This window comes from Lissotriton vulgaris, chromosome 2_1, assembly GCF_964263255.1.
Source record: "Lissotriton vulgaris chromosome 2_1, aLisVul1.2, whole genome shotgun sequence".
NCBI classification, from domain to species: Eukaryota; Metazoa; Chordata; class Amphibia; order Caudata; family Salamandridae; genus Lissotriton; species Lissotriton vulgaris.
Window position 1 is genome coordinate 693,702,721 of NC_141687.1, and position 14,251 is coordinate 693,716,971.

A 14,251-nucleotide genomic window follows, 5' to 3' on the forward strand; every position below is an offset into this window, starting at 1 on the left:
CGGTGCTGGTGATTTATTGAGTGAGCGGGGTTCGGATGGCCCCTGGCCGTCCACCGCACACTCCAACTGTGACGTCGGTCGGCCGGGGGCCGTCCGACGCATGGAAAGGGTTAAAGTCATTGACCAAATTATTATCACTGCACTTCAACTCTGACTAAGGGCCAGATGTACAATGGGTTTTTTTTTTAATCACAAACCCTCTAACTGTAAAATACCGAGTTTGGGACTGCAAGAACATTTTACATATGTACTAATCTCATTTTACAATTCTGAAACATTTTTCAGAATCACAAATGGGTTTTAAAATCAGTAATGAATTTCTGTTCAGAAGAGGCAAGTTAGGAGTGTCCCTTCTACATAGCGAGCCAGAAAGGTATCATTGCTTTGCACCTGTAATTCTGGCCGCAAACCACTAAATGACCCCCAAGAAAAACTTTTTTTTTTTTAAAGCAGCACCAGTTCCTTTGAGTGGACTGCTTTCACATAAATAAAGGTTTTCCGTTTTGGAATACAATCACAGAGATAGTGGTCTGCTGCTGTCCCCTGCAGGTCACCATCCCAGTGATTTTAACTAATCACAAGGGGTTGCAAATGCGACCTACCTAATGAATATTGATTAGGGATTAGGGAGGCCGCCTGCGATTCATTAATTTGTAATTCAACGTATTAATACATTGGTTGGTTCACAAAATAAAACAGTGGATGAAAATGATCGGTAAATGTATTGGCAGGTGATTTTTCTGATCACTATTGTAGTCCATCTGGCCCTAAATTTCAAGCATTGGGTTTTTAAAAAACATAAAAACGGATCTGGTAAAAAAATATCCTTTTGCTTCACATAAACTATCGGAATATTCGATTCGCCCTTAATTAAACAACAAAGGGCTGTGACAGCCAGCTTTTTTTTCTGAACAGTTTAATTAGCGGCTAACATTTACCATTTTAATAACAATCTACCTAAGTTATTTTCATGTATAATTACCCTGCGCTCAATGCCATCATGGAGGAGATGGGATTTCCGCAGCTGTGCTGCGACAGTAATCTTTCATTAGACTTTGGCACCCAAAATACCCTGCTCTGTAATGCTTAGTGATCCAGACACGAAACATAACAATCTTGCACCGATAAGCTAAATTAACAGATAGCTTATCTGAAGCATATAAGGGCCATATGGCGCCCATCTTGTGCAGCCTGTTGCCGGCCTAACAATGGCGGGGCCGAGGACTCCAGCGCGCGGCACTATTTGACAAACTGTCAACGGCCCTTCTCTCGTCGCTCTGGGGCTGTGGCGCGCTCTCCTATTTGCATTTTCTTTCTTCTACAGGTGAACAAAGAGTAAACCAGATGTCAACTTTAGAGGCCGACTGTCTGGGCTTGGAGCGTTCACAGAGGCAGGCATACTGCCACAGCCGGGCCTAGACAATGAGCTTTTCTAATAACATTCGGGCAAGGGGGAGTGACTATTCAAAACACCTGGCTTCTTTTATTCCCCCACCATGGAAGTGCATTCTCCTCATAAATGCCAGCTCAAATAAAGTCATTTTGAGACACTGGGGATTTCTGCGCCTTTCAGCAGCCGGCTCTGCAGCTTAAGCGCTACAATTCACCAGCTCTTTTTTTTCTCTTTTGAAGCATGAAGCTGAAATATAGGTATTCTGTAGATGGGCTGGACATATAGTCCAGAAAAATAACATGCAACCTCAACAACCGACATGAACTTGTACTGGAACAAGGCGTTGTTTTTTTTTAAATTACAACCGCGGGGTTAGCTGTAGAGAAGCTGGGTTTCTCGTGGTGTGTTCATGTTGCATCAGCCTGTGCTTGCTGAGTGAGTTCCTCTACGTGCAGATGTCGCTCTTCCTTCTTCAAGCACACTAGTGCATATAAATCCTCATCTGTAGAAGTAAATGAGCTTATGCACTCTCTGTAAGTATGTTGTGTAGAGCTAAACTGAGGTATAAAGTTACTATGTTATCACCCACAGCTACTGATTTTGGGCAAACTATATGGTGCCCATCCTGTGCATCCCCAACTGTTCAAGAAATGTGAGGCCCAGCGTCTGGGATGCAGGCTCGGATTCTTCTTGGTCCCCACTCCTAAGTAGCAGCACTTCTTTCAGGTGTGCATTTGAGATTGCATATGAACTCTTTCCAGCAAACAACGCTGGGCTAAATCACAGGTTAGAAAGCTGCTCACATGAGGGGCAGCCTCACTGATGCATCATGGGGAGCAGCTTCAAGCAGAATGTACAGGTTCATTATGTTCTCATGTAATTAGCATTTACCAACATTACCTACAGCCTTTGAACATGTATTTTCTCAACATACGTAGAGAGTGGCTGTTCTTTTTCAAGGCTGCCCCTTCCACGCATATAATTAGAAGTATTTTAGTCCTTGTTTTCCCTGTGGCTTATTAGACAGGAACAGTGTTTGAAGAATGTTGATACACTTACACGTGTTGCCGCTGTTTTAAATGATTGTTTATACTGTTGCAACAGAAAGTAATCAATTACATTCAAAGTTGTATTGTTGCTTTAATTATAGAGCACCGTGCAAGCACTCGCTGCCCCATTGGTTCCAATAAAGCAACATCTAACACAGCCCATAATAATACTATGTAACCATGTAAACACTGCAGTGACGTTGTATAATTGCCAACCATGGCAAAATATTTCTAAAATGCGGCTGGAGAATACGTGAAGTTCTGCTAAAAGGGATTTTTACTCGCTGAGACAGGCTAGAAACTTTTGTATGTCACAGTTGGTGATTCTGGGCCAACATAAAATGAGTACCACGCTGGGACAGTGCATCAGCGTCAGAGACCACACCGGTCCATGTACCGATGAGATGCTAAAGCCTCCATGGAGGCCCTGGTGTAAAGCCAATAACGAGCATTGCTGCAGTTTAAAAAAAACATAGATTTACATATGATGGTGCCTCATTGAAGATTCTAAAAAGTTTCCTATTGAAGAATGAGGAAGAGAAAGTTTAAATAGCATTGGCAAACGAGTATGTCTGTCTTTAATGTGCCAACGCATGTAAACATAGGTATTAGAAATGCATTAGCTCTGGTGGCGCCCGGTACGACAGTATTTGTTGGCGCCCCCCAATGACCTACTCCACAGATTCCCTCACCACCACCCTTCAACAGTGCCCCACGTCTCCATAATCACTCTCTCTCAGATGCATTTGTTTTTGTTTTATAGCACCAATGATGCCAGTGTAAGGTGTCAGAGCACTTTACATCACATACACATTACACAGAAACAATAAATCATAAGTGTGTAAATCAGTGTAATGGAAATGTAACATCAGACAGAGGACTACAAAGTGTAGGAGTCACAAGTCATCCATACTGATAGACAGTTTAGTTTAAGAGTGCTTGGTCTGGAGATATTAAGATAATGAGACTGGGGAAAAAATCATATCTCTCCAACCATTTCTTGCAGTTTGCATGCAGCTCTTCGATGATAGTTAATAGCTCCCTGTTGTATATTAGGATTCGAACTTATAAACTGCAGATAACTGAAGGGTCTCTTGGACAGAAGCAGTAACACACTGACCTATTTACATTATATGCACTTTGTGACCTCCATGGTACATGTTCTTTGCAGCAGGCATTTTAACCTCCTGCTACTTTATGATGAGTCAAAACTTCCACTCAACAAAACTCCATCTCTCTGCAGAAGGTCAATTAATCACCAGAGTTATCTTGACATTTTTATGGCTGCCTGAAAAGTGCTGGAGGCAAGGAGCAAGGCAGCAGGTGCTTTTAAAAACCAAATTGTACTTGAGAACACGCCCCCCCCCCACCCCCCCTAAAGTCAGCGCCCGGTGCGGAGGCACTGATCACAAGGCCCTGGAGCTGGCCATGTTAAAGCCTGCCCTACTGGTTTTGCCAATTCTGGAGAAATGTATGCAAGGAAAAATCCTTTAATGTCAGAAAAGCGTAAAATTGTCCCTTGTGCATTCTGTCATGGAGCGTGCAACGATGCAACAAATATCCAGTAGTATGAGGTGACAGACTAATACTATTGTGGGTGGAGCCAGCGCACATTCTATGTATATTTTAAAGTGTGTTATCAATGTATCTTGCAGGCAGTCGTGCTGTTATGCAAGAACTGAAAACCTAAAAATGATCCCCCATACAACGATAGGTTGCCCTTCTTCTGAACTCAGTTTGTCACAGTAGAGCTAAAAGAACCTAACCACTCACTTAATAATGTTCACTGAAGCACTCAGATGAAGGAAATATCGTAAAGGCCACTTATAGTACCTTAATACATACACGCTATGGATGGCAAGCGCAGCACTATCTGTGCAGTTTAAACCACACCATTCAAATAAGGCAGCAGTCCAAACAGGCTACGCTTCATCACCTTCACCAGACTAATGGCCACTGTGAACTAACATTTGTAGATTAGGTTGTGGCGAGTGTGCTAATGAGACATGAATGTAACCTGATGTTTTCTGTGGTTAAGTGCTGTCTAATAGGCATGGCAGGTTCCATATAACTCAATCATGCTAAATGGTCAATCTCTGTAAAATGTGCCTGTTGTTGCACTATGACACACAATCCTGATACATGTTAACCCCAGTAGCGGTCGGTCGTGGGAGTGCTGCCGGGCGGTGACGTGGGGAGGGGCAGGGTGGGGGGTAGTAAACTATGGATTAGGGACGAATACAGGTAAGTAAACATAAAAATAAATAAAACAAATTTTGTTGCGTGCATTGCATCGCATTTGGCAATACAGTGGGCGCAACGAAATTTGTTTTATTTATTTTCATGTTTACTTACCTGTAATCGGCCGTAATCCATAGTTTACTACCGCCCACCCTGCCCCTCCCCCTCTCCACGTCATCCGCCCAGCAGCACTTCCTTGACCGACCGCTACTGGTTAACCCTGAGACACTCCATTGTCTACAACAGTAGCGGCCTGTGGTGGGAGTGCAGCGCGCACAACAAAATTTGTTTTATTTATTTGTTTGTTTACTTACCTCTGTGAGGCCGTATTCCGGAGTTTACTACCCCCCACCCTTCCCATCCTTCTCCCCGCATCACCGCCCAGCAGCACTCCCACCAAAGGCCGCTACTGGTCTACAAACGAGCTTCCAACATTCTAATGTTCTAAAACACTGATATTACACTGGTACAAGAAAGTGTTAAATTGAGCTATAAAATTTGTGAAGAACTAGAACAAAGAACGAGAACATACATTGGGAAAGACAATGTGTCTGGTGCTGGGTGCAAGCCTTTGGCTTTGTCAGGGCTTGTTTTGGTTTGTCAAGATTTTTGTAAAACATTAGTATTGATGGAGCAGCCGGGGCCCTACCCAGTATAAAAAAGAAAAATATTGACTGAAAGCAAATATATATTTGTCTCCAAAAATGTACATTGTAATGGCAGTCCCTGACTGAAAGGAACTACTTTGTGTGTGGATGTGTTCGTTGTGAAAGATCTGAATGCTGTTACTCACAGTTAAGTTAGCCAAAGACTGATGTAGGCCTAGCCACTGCCCCACGCAGTATGCTGTAGTAAGTAGAAGAAAAAAAAGTGAATGATGAAAAAAATACAATTGATAAAGAAGGGTGACTGAAAGCCCATATATGTAAGTATGTATTTTAATTTCAGTAAAATCGAGAAGTCTTGCCTAAAGCCGGATCTGCAAATGGCACTTTCTCATAAAAATGGGCATTTTTCATAATATAGTAATGTACAAATGTGAGGCAGGACTACTGCCTGCTTGTTTTTCATTTAGAAACATTAACTCTTACTAACTGTTCCCTGCATTCACTTACTAACTACCTATCTGCGTTAATCAATCTCTTAACTAAGACAAATCGACTGCATGCTTCTTTGAGTTTTTTAATAACATGTTCCCTCTGAAGGCCAGGTGGTTGGTGAGGTCAATCACTGGTATGGAGCAGCCAATGGCTCCCCAGAATAACCTAACCTGTGAAATGTTATTTGGAGAAATGCCAAAGTCAAGATCAACCACCTTTTCGGGGATAGCAGCTCTATATTTAGATCACACATCTTACAAAAAAGGCATTTGTGTGCTCCATCATAATATCGGGTTATTGAGTCGTCATGAAGCACACGAACTCAATTTACCACTAAAGACTCAGAAAACACAAACGTGAAAAACGTTGCTTCTCATCCAGCTCTGGGTTTCATCATAGTGATGCAAAGTGCTCTAAGCACAGACTTTGCTGTGCATGGTTGCCTAAGGAAGCATAAATCCATGCTGTGTCTCAGAAACATTGATTTAATAAGTTCTTAGAAATAGACAACACTCAAAGAAGACAACTCCACAACTCCACAAAACATCTAAGGTAAATGTGTAAACTGGCCCAAAGCACTGCCAATACGTATACACAAAAGAATAAACAATTGTAATATAATATGATAGGGTAACGATATTGACAATATTCGGCCAGAATAGCTTGCACAGGCATGGTTTGGATGGTGATTCAGCTAGCATTGGTTATGTTTTGCAAGTGGGAGCTACTTTTTTGTTACTTGCATGTGTTTAGAGCACAATCTGTCACTGCAATAAAATTACAGAGCATGTAATCGCCGGCCTTCCACATTACATCTCCAAAATATTATTGCACTGTTTGCCTGCAAAAAGGAAAATGTCCACACAGTTTTGCAAATTCGAGGTACTTTGGCTGATGCGCTCTTGGAGAACGGTTGAGTCTTTTTTTTAATAAATGACATTAATAGGTTGTATTTTTCCTTCAGTCAAAGAAAAGCAAACACCAAAAAGCCGTTGACAGTAACGTTATGCAAAACCTGCTAGTCGCCTCCCTTGAAAACAGACTCCAGCTTCGGATTACACTTACAGCCACCCTCCAGGCACTGCAAGCCCTGAGCAAACACCTCCCGGTTAGGAATGCACAAAGGGCCTAGTTCACAGCGACGCCGTCAACGTTCACTTCCGTTTCCAGTTCCATGCTGGTACCATGGGCCTAAAATGGATCCCTCTAACCCACCCCTACTCTTACCCTTCTCTGAAAAGGCAAATATGTCATGAAAGCACCCTATTTTATTTATATGTTAAGACCCCTGCTAAATGATGGGGGCGGGGGGGGGGGGTGCAATACACCCTTGACTACAGCTCCTACAAGGTACAGGAAGATTTCAGTAATGTCAAACCAGGCATGAGAATGTGTTTATTTACACCTTTGTGAGGTTATGCGAACCATATACGGAATATCCAGATATAAGATTCAACACTTTTTAAAAGACATCTTGGTACATTAACTCAATGCAAAATGCAAGTATTGCAAAAATACAAAGCAAAAGCCCCTCTGGGCCCGAGTCAGTCTGGTCACAATCAACAACAGTGTAAATAAATAGTAAATAGACATATTGTAATACCGAGTCAAGATACAGCAGAAAAACTGAACTATTCAAAATTGAAGGGCATTAAATATTCCCTTCACAGATTAAAAGGATTGCTCAGTGGGTTAATGACTGCATGCTGGTTGCAGGTCACAGATTAGAATCCCTGCGAGGTGTTTTTAGGTCTGGCCTAGACATTGATTTTTACGCTCTTGTCTCCTGACACACAAATACACACACAGATTTCAGTTGTCCCTTTTCATCCACGTGACTGTTCAGTTGTCAGTTACGTTTTCCCTCAGCCCACCAAAGCATACCTCATGGGCAAATGGGTCTACCCACTCCAGCCATTGGCTCTCTTCACTGTTGAGTGACGCGTCTGCAGTATTTACTTGTAGTGATCTGCCTAAAATGTAGTTGCGTTTAGTGCTAAAATTGGTGGACCAATCTTAGCTTTCATTCATGTTTTTATTTCATATTTATTTTAATTTACTTTCTGTGATTAGTCCATGTTTACTTTTTTTGCTTGCAAAAATATACAGTTCGCCTTGAAATGGCGACATTTTTACGAATTATTATTTTAAAACTTCTATCACCTAATGTACATCTCAGCAACAAAAAAAGTTCACAATTATGTACCAAATGTATATATTTGCCAAGGCTGGACCCAATGGCTTTGCCAATACTGATTTTATTAACATTTCAAGACACGGACATGGAGTAAAGTCCAACAGCAGAGTTTACACCTAAAAGAATCCGCTTAAATACTCCATCTTCCACAGAAGCCTGTGGTGACGTACTATTATTAGGGGGTTTACAAGTTTGTGTTTATTGAATGAGACAGAACAACGTCCCAACCCATGGAACAAAAGCCGGATATGCCAGTCAGTGTAAAAAGTGTAGCCTGTCTGCTTCAAAAGAGACCATCCCTCCGTGATATTAATCTGGTAATATTGTCGACAAAATGACTTGTCAAACCTGGAGATTTTAATAAATGATACATACACAGCATCGTGGAACAGGCTGCTGAAAGTGTACCGTGCACATTGTATGCCTGCAGCTCGATGGTGGCCCTAGCTAAATGCAGGAACACATGGGGAAATGCCCACTGCCCACGTCCATCGTCCACTGTCGCCGCTGCCCCCATAGATCTGTGCTGTGTGCTGAGCGTGCAACCACCTGTAGCTGCCTACTCTCCGAGTGCCAGCAGGAAGCGCGCGCTCCAGGCCCGACGAGAAGTGTGTGATTCACGGGGCCCAGCCCCCCTGGGCTGGTTTATCTAGGCTGTGGGGTTGTCTTGTGCCACTTCACACCCAATCAATACACAAACTGTCCATGTCCAATTAAGGCAGCAACAGCTGCACGCGCTACAATGCGCCCCCCCGTTTCCACAGCGCACCTTTTCTTTTTAAAAAAAATCTGAATTTTATAAGTGCTGGTCTAGGGGATGGACTGTGCAAATTGCGGCAGAAGCTTGCTGCTGAAAATCTCTAACAAAGTGAATTTTCGGGCCAAACACACAGGTCGACACTGTAATATTATGTAAACAGCACAAAGCCACACAGAGTAGCCCGCCAGAGGAGAACCCCCAAAATTGAATATTTTCATAAATATAAAAATGATAAAGCACCCTGATTTGTTCATTTATTCAGAGTCCACAACCGAAGCACTAATGCTTATACTTGGGTTTTTTTTAGGAATTCATTATGAGGTTGGCGGGATCTCGCCTGTTTGAAATTAAACTATTTTTAAAACTCTTCGACCATTATACAAAGTCCAACATCGGCAGGTGACTCGGGATACTCAACTCGCTCGGTTTAAAAATGGACACGCTCAGGTATCCAAATTTATTATGGTTTATTTTTAAGTGCTTTTATTTATTTAATCTCAGCCGAGGTGGTCCTCGTGCCAAAGTTGTCACACAGGCAAAAGTCATCACCTTTCTGCCGCAAAATCTCTAGGGTGTTTTTTTAAAGATGGCAATGTTTGGCAAGTGAATGTCTGAAATTCGACAGTTCCCGTACATAAAAAAACAAACGCGAGTCACTCAGTGTTCTAGACACAGTTCGGCGCTACATTCACAGAACAAGTTGTACCATCTTTCTTGTTTTAAATGTTTTTTGTGTTTTCATTTGTCGAGGTAGCGCGTGTTGCACCTTTGCACTGTTAAACGTCAGCCGCTGCATTGCTTACAAAGTCATCAATAATTATATTAGTCAAAACCGGCAGATGGCACACATGCCAACTAGTCCTATTTAAAGACAGTGCTCCCTCTATTTTCCTCCACGTTTATATTTCCCTTTGTTTACTTTCTTTTAACAGATGGCCACATGACAAATATACTTTTCTTCCTGACTAACTCGCGGGTGCCCCAAACGTAAACAAGATTCTTTTTTCATGCATCAGACGACGTGAAAACACATAACAAGACAACGGGTGCGTCAGCTCAGGGCCCTGTTAATTGGGAGCAGAGGAAAATGAAGAAAAAACATCAATGAAGAAGGAGAGAGAGAAGGAGGAACGGCCGTGGCCTGCTGGCTGCCTACCGATGGGGTGAACCTCCCAGCGCCGGATGCCTGCCTCCCCCGGGCTCCCCGCCGCTGCCAGCTTCCGCTGTCCCCCTGAAACCGTCCGCTCCACCGTGCACCGTGTCCGAGGCCCTGCAGCAGAGAAGGGGAGAAGACGGCATTCCTGCTTTCATCTGTCTCGGGCAAAAACAACCACCAAACACCTTTCTGATTTCCCCCAACAAAGAGAAATACAAACAAAAAAAGCAGCCGAACCCCGAAGATGCGTGAGAAAGTCAGATAACCCAAAAAAATATGGGGAGGGTCTTTTATTTGTAAGCCGCCTCAGCTCAGGCAGTTCCCAAGTTCTTCCTTCTCCAGGAAAAATGTGAAAAATGTCAGATTTTTTTTTCCCGGCGGCAGCAAGCAGTGACTCAGGGAAGGAAGTCAGGCAGAGCAGCAGCAGCAGCCTGTTGCAGGAGCAGCAGAACTCCATGAAATAACTTACACTGCCCCCACCCCAGTGCCCCCTGTCCAGCACTGGGTGGACGATCGGACACAAGTATATGTATTCAACTGCACCAGGCCCCCCTCTTCATACTGTACCTCCCCATAGCCTCAGAAAGCAACACAAAAAACTTACCCGGCACCTCTGTAAATCCTGGTATTTCAGCCAGATGGAAAGTTTCAGCCCCCTCCCCAGCTCTTGGGGCGCTATAGGCGGGGGGTGCGCTTTTTGGGAGGAGGGTGCGGGTGGGCGCCGTCGGGGGTCCGCATGGGGCGCTTCCCTTTGGCCCGGCCCCGCTCTCCTGTATTATTTGCAACGTGCTGAACGGCGCGAGCGATGCGAAGAATGCCCGGAATGAAGGAGAAGGAATGAAATGAACGCCAGGACCGAGGCCGGGCGCGCGCGCCGGGAGGGGGTGTGGAGAGAGAGGGCGCGCGCGCACGCGGAACGGAGGGGGCCGAGGGTGACGTCATAGGGATGTCCAGGAAGAGCGCACGGAAGGATGTGAGCACACACTCCATGTAAACACGGGCGGCGTTTGCTGCCCAATTTGCACCAGTGAGGTCCTGTGGGAAGACCTGATATTACTCTCACATGTGTCGTCCTAGAAAGAATCCATCCCAATACTAAACAATTCAAAGTCTCCGCATTCTGCCGACTTCCTGTTTTAAATCATACGGTTTAAATATTTCTTGATCATTTCAATTTCTATTTTCTATAACACATATTAGAGCTCCATGTGATGCAAATGTATATTTTTGTTGTTTTTCAGAAATTTGACACCGCGAATTGGCTGATTTTAAGAAGGAACAACTGGCATTATTAATTGTATGTGCTCTTTCTTGCTCAATGTAAATCAATGCAGTTTACCAGTAATGGCAAGTTTCAAGTATTGGTCAATTTCATTTTTTTGATTTTAGCAAAGCAAATATATGTTATGTATAGCTGGCAAGGTTTCAGATAGGTTATGTGTGACATTTTCATAATTTCAGTGTAATTAGGAGTGACATTCAATGTCTGTAAGTGACACTTTCTCGCAAGCAAAAGCAAGATATGGAAGTCCAGGTAAACAAATACATTTCACCAATTTCAGCAACGAGAAACTAATAAGATCTTAAAACTGCTGCAAAGCACCAGAAATGGAATGGCATTAGAATGTGAGAGAGGCCCCAGCGTGGAACCTGAGCCAGCCTCATTGACGCTGAACTCAACTTTGGGAAGACTGCAGACAGTAACTGCAACGCAGAGCTCAGCCCAGGCACTGTAACTTTACTTACAGGCCAAAGCTGGCAAGTTTTCAGATTGCCTGTGTGACATTCCCATGGTTTCCCTACACTTACAAGTGACCTTAAACTGTCAAATGTGTGACCCTTCGTGTGATCCTTTCTTGTGAGTAAAATCAAGCAAAGAGTGCATGAAAAGAGATAAATACCAGAAATTATGCACTTTTGAGCAAGGAGAAGCTCTAAAAATATATTTACTGCTGCAAAACCCCTGAAATGAAAGACCGTTCAGTGCAACTTCTCTTGTACACTGTGTACAATACAATTTTAAAACAATAACATGCATTTTCATAGTGGTTTCAGTTACAAGCTGGGAAGTCATAGCACTGTATATTCCCCCTTTGCCAGGACTCAATTCTAGTTCTCTTTGATTGCTCACAAAACATCTGCAGCGAGTGCATTAACCAACTGAGATTTTATAATGTAAAAGTGTGTATTTCCTTGTTTCTGTTCTGGTGTGAGACCTAGGCTGCATTGGGTGCTCACACTGTGAGAGCTGAAGCCCATTATGACATTTGCAAATTGCACCAGAGGTTTATATGAAGAGCGGATTTAGTGCTGGGCATCTGAGCAGCACCATAGATCATGGGATACTGACAGCTTGGCATTTACTCCTGAAAGGATTTTGAATTTGACACTCACCATTCATCTAAAAATATTTCATGTTCCATCACCTCTCTTTGATGATGGAACAAGTTAACTTAAACCCATTATAATTTTGTGCATTTGAAATGTCAGAAATTTTAATGAAGAAAGAAAAATATGACTCACTTTGAGATAAACTAGTTGGAATTATGGTCTACTATTGTTAAAGCATATCCCTGCAGTAGGCAGAGTGGACTTGAGTGCAGACTTAGAGAGCCTTAGGCCCAATTATGACTTTGGCAGTGTGAGAGCGGGGCTGCTATGCCACCACCCCTCTCCCACATCTCCCAAGTCGTGTGAGCACCACCTGCCAAATTAAACATTTTCTTGTGTCTGACAGGCATTTCTTTAGTGGTCCCACGGCGGTGCCTTTTAAAAAAGGCATTTACAATGCAATGGTCCCGGCATTGTTAAAGTTATTTCTATTGGCATTGCTCATGACATTATTTTTATTTATGTTTTTTAAAAAAAACATATAAATAAATGACATTTTCATTTACAATGCCAATAGCTTAATCTCTCGCAAATGCGAGACCTACTGCATTTGCACCCACACACACGGAGCCACACACACACATAGAGCCCCCCAGACACACAGAGCTCCGCACACACACACACACACACACACACACAGAGCCACAAACAGAGAGCCACACACATACACACACACAGAGCCATACACACACAGACCCCCAAACACAGACACAGAGAGCCCCCCACACACAGACACAGAGAGCCCCCCCACACACAGACACAGAGAGCCCTCCACACACACAGAGCCCCCCCCCACACACACAGAGAGCCCCCCACACACAGAGAGAGCCCCCCACACACAGAGAGAGCCCCCCACACACAGAGCCCCACACACAGACATAGAGAGCCCCACACAGACACAGAGAGCCCCCCACACACAGACACAGAGAGGCCCCCACACACACAGACAGAGAACCCCCCCACACACAGAGCCCCCCACACACACAGAGAGCCCCCCCACACACACAGAGCCCCCCCCACACACACAGCCCCCCACACACAGAGAGAGCCCCTCCACACACAGAGCCCCCCCCACACACACACAGAGCCCCCTCCACACACAGATAGCCCCCCACACACACAGAGCCCCACACACATACCGAGAGCCCCACACACACACAGAGCCCCCTGCTTACAGAACCCCACACACACAGAACCCCTCACACACAGAGCCCCACACACACATAGAGCCACACACAGAGCCCACCTCACCACACACAGAGCCCCCCCCCCACACACACAGATCCCCCCACACACACAGAGCCCCCTCACACACACACAGAGTCCCTACACACACACACAGAGCCCCACACACACACAGAGCCACACACACACAGAGCAGGGGGCAGGAAAGCAAGCACAACGAGGGAACGGGGCAGGAAAACAAGCACAACGAGGGAACAGGGGGCAGAAAAGCAAGCACAATGAGGGAACAGGCGGCAGAAAAGCAAGCACAACGAGGGAGCAGAAAAACAAAGAAAACACGAGCACAACCAGGGAATAGAGGCAAGAAAACTTACCGGCTCAGGGGGGAAGTCTCTCTCTGTTGCGCGGCCGGCCTCCTCGCTGGTAGGCTCCCTCTTCAGAAGCGGCAGGGGCAGGCACCGGCAGTGTGCCTCGCGCCCCCTCTGCAGCAATAGGCGGCGAGGCTCTCTGTTCTTCCTGGGATCCCTCCAGCGCATGGGAGCCCCCGGAAGAATCACGCTGCTTCCCTGCTTTCACCCGGGCCCCCTCCTGGGACCCGTGACTTTTACTAGCGGCACTCGAGGAGCCGGGGTGGGCTCCCGATCTCCTCCCTCAAAGACTTTGTCGTTGTCGTGTGAACACGGGTGAGCCGCTGGGGAACAGAACCATAAAAGAAAAGCGTTCCCAAACAAACTTTTAAGAAGTGCAGTACGCATGTGCAAAAAGGACCAGGAAAAGAA

The 14,251-nt window shown here is 44.7% G+C and overlaps 1 protein-coding gene across 6 annotated transcripts in view; it reads right to left on the reverse strand.

Annotated features, from left to right (window-relative positions):
• Nucleotides 1-10,715, reverse strand: part of TEAD1 (TEA domain transcription factor 1) — a 414,947-nt gene extending 404,232 nt beyond the window's left edge. For 4 of the 6 annotated variants that reach the window (XM_086955929.1, XM_086955932.1, XM_086955931.1 and 1 more), the window contains exons 1-2: nucleotides 10,501-10,710; nucleotides 9,897-10,010 (exon numbers count right to left, since the gene is read on the reverse strand). The gene's annotated coding sequence lies outside the window, so the exon portion shown is untranslated. Of the gene's footprint in view, nucleotides 1-9,896; nucleotides 10,011-10,500 lie in introns of all 6 variants that reach the window. The other 2 variants (XM_086955933.1, XM_086955930.1) reach the window with 2 other exon arrangements.
• Nucleotides 10,716-14,251: the final 3,536 nt, after the last annotated feature.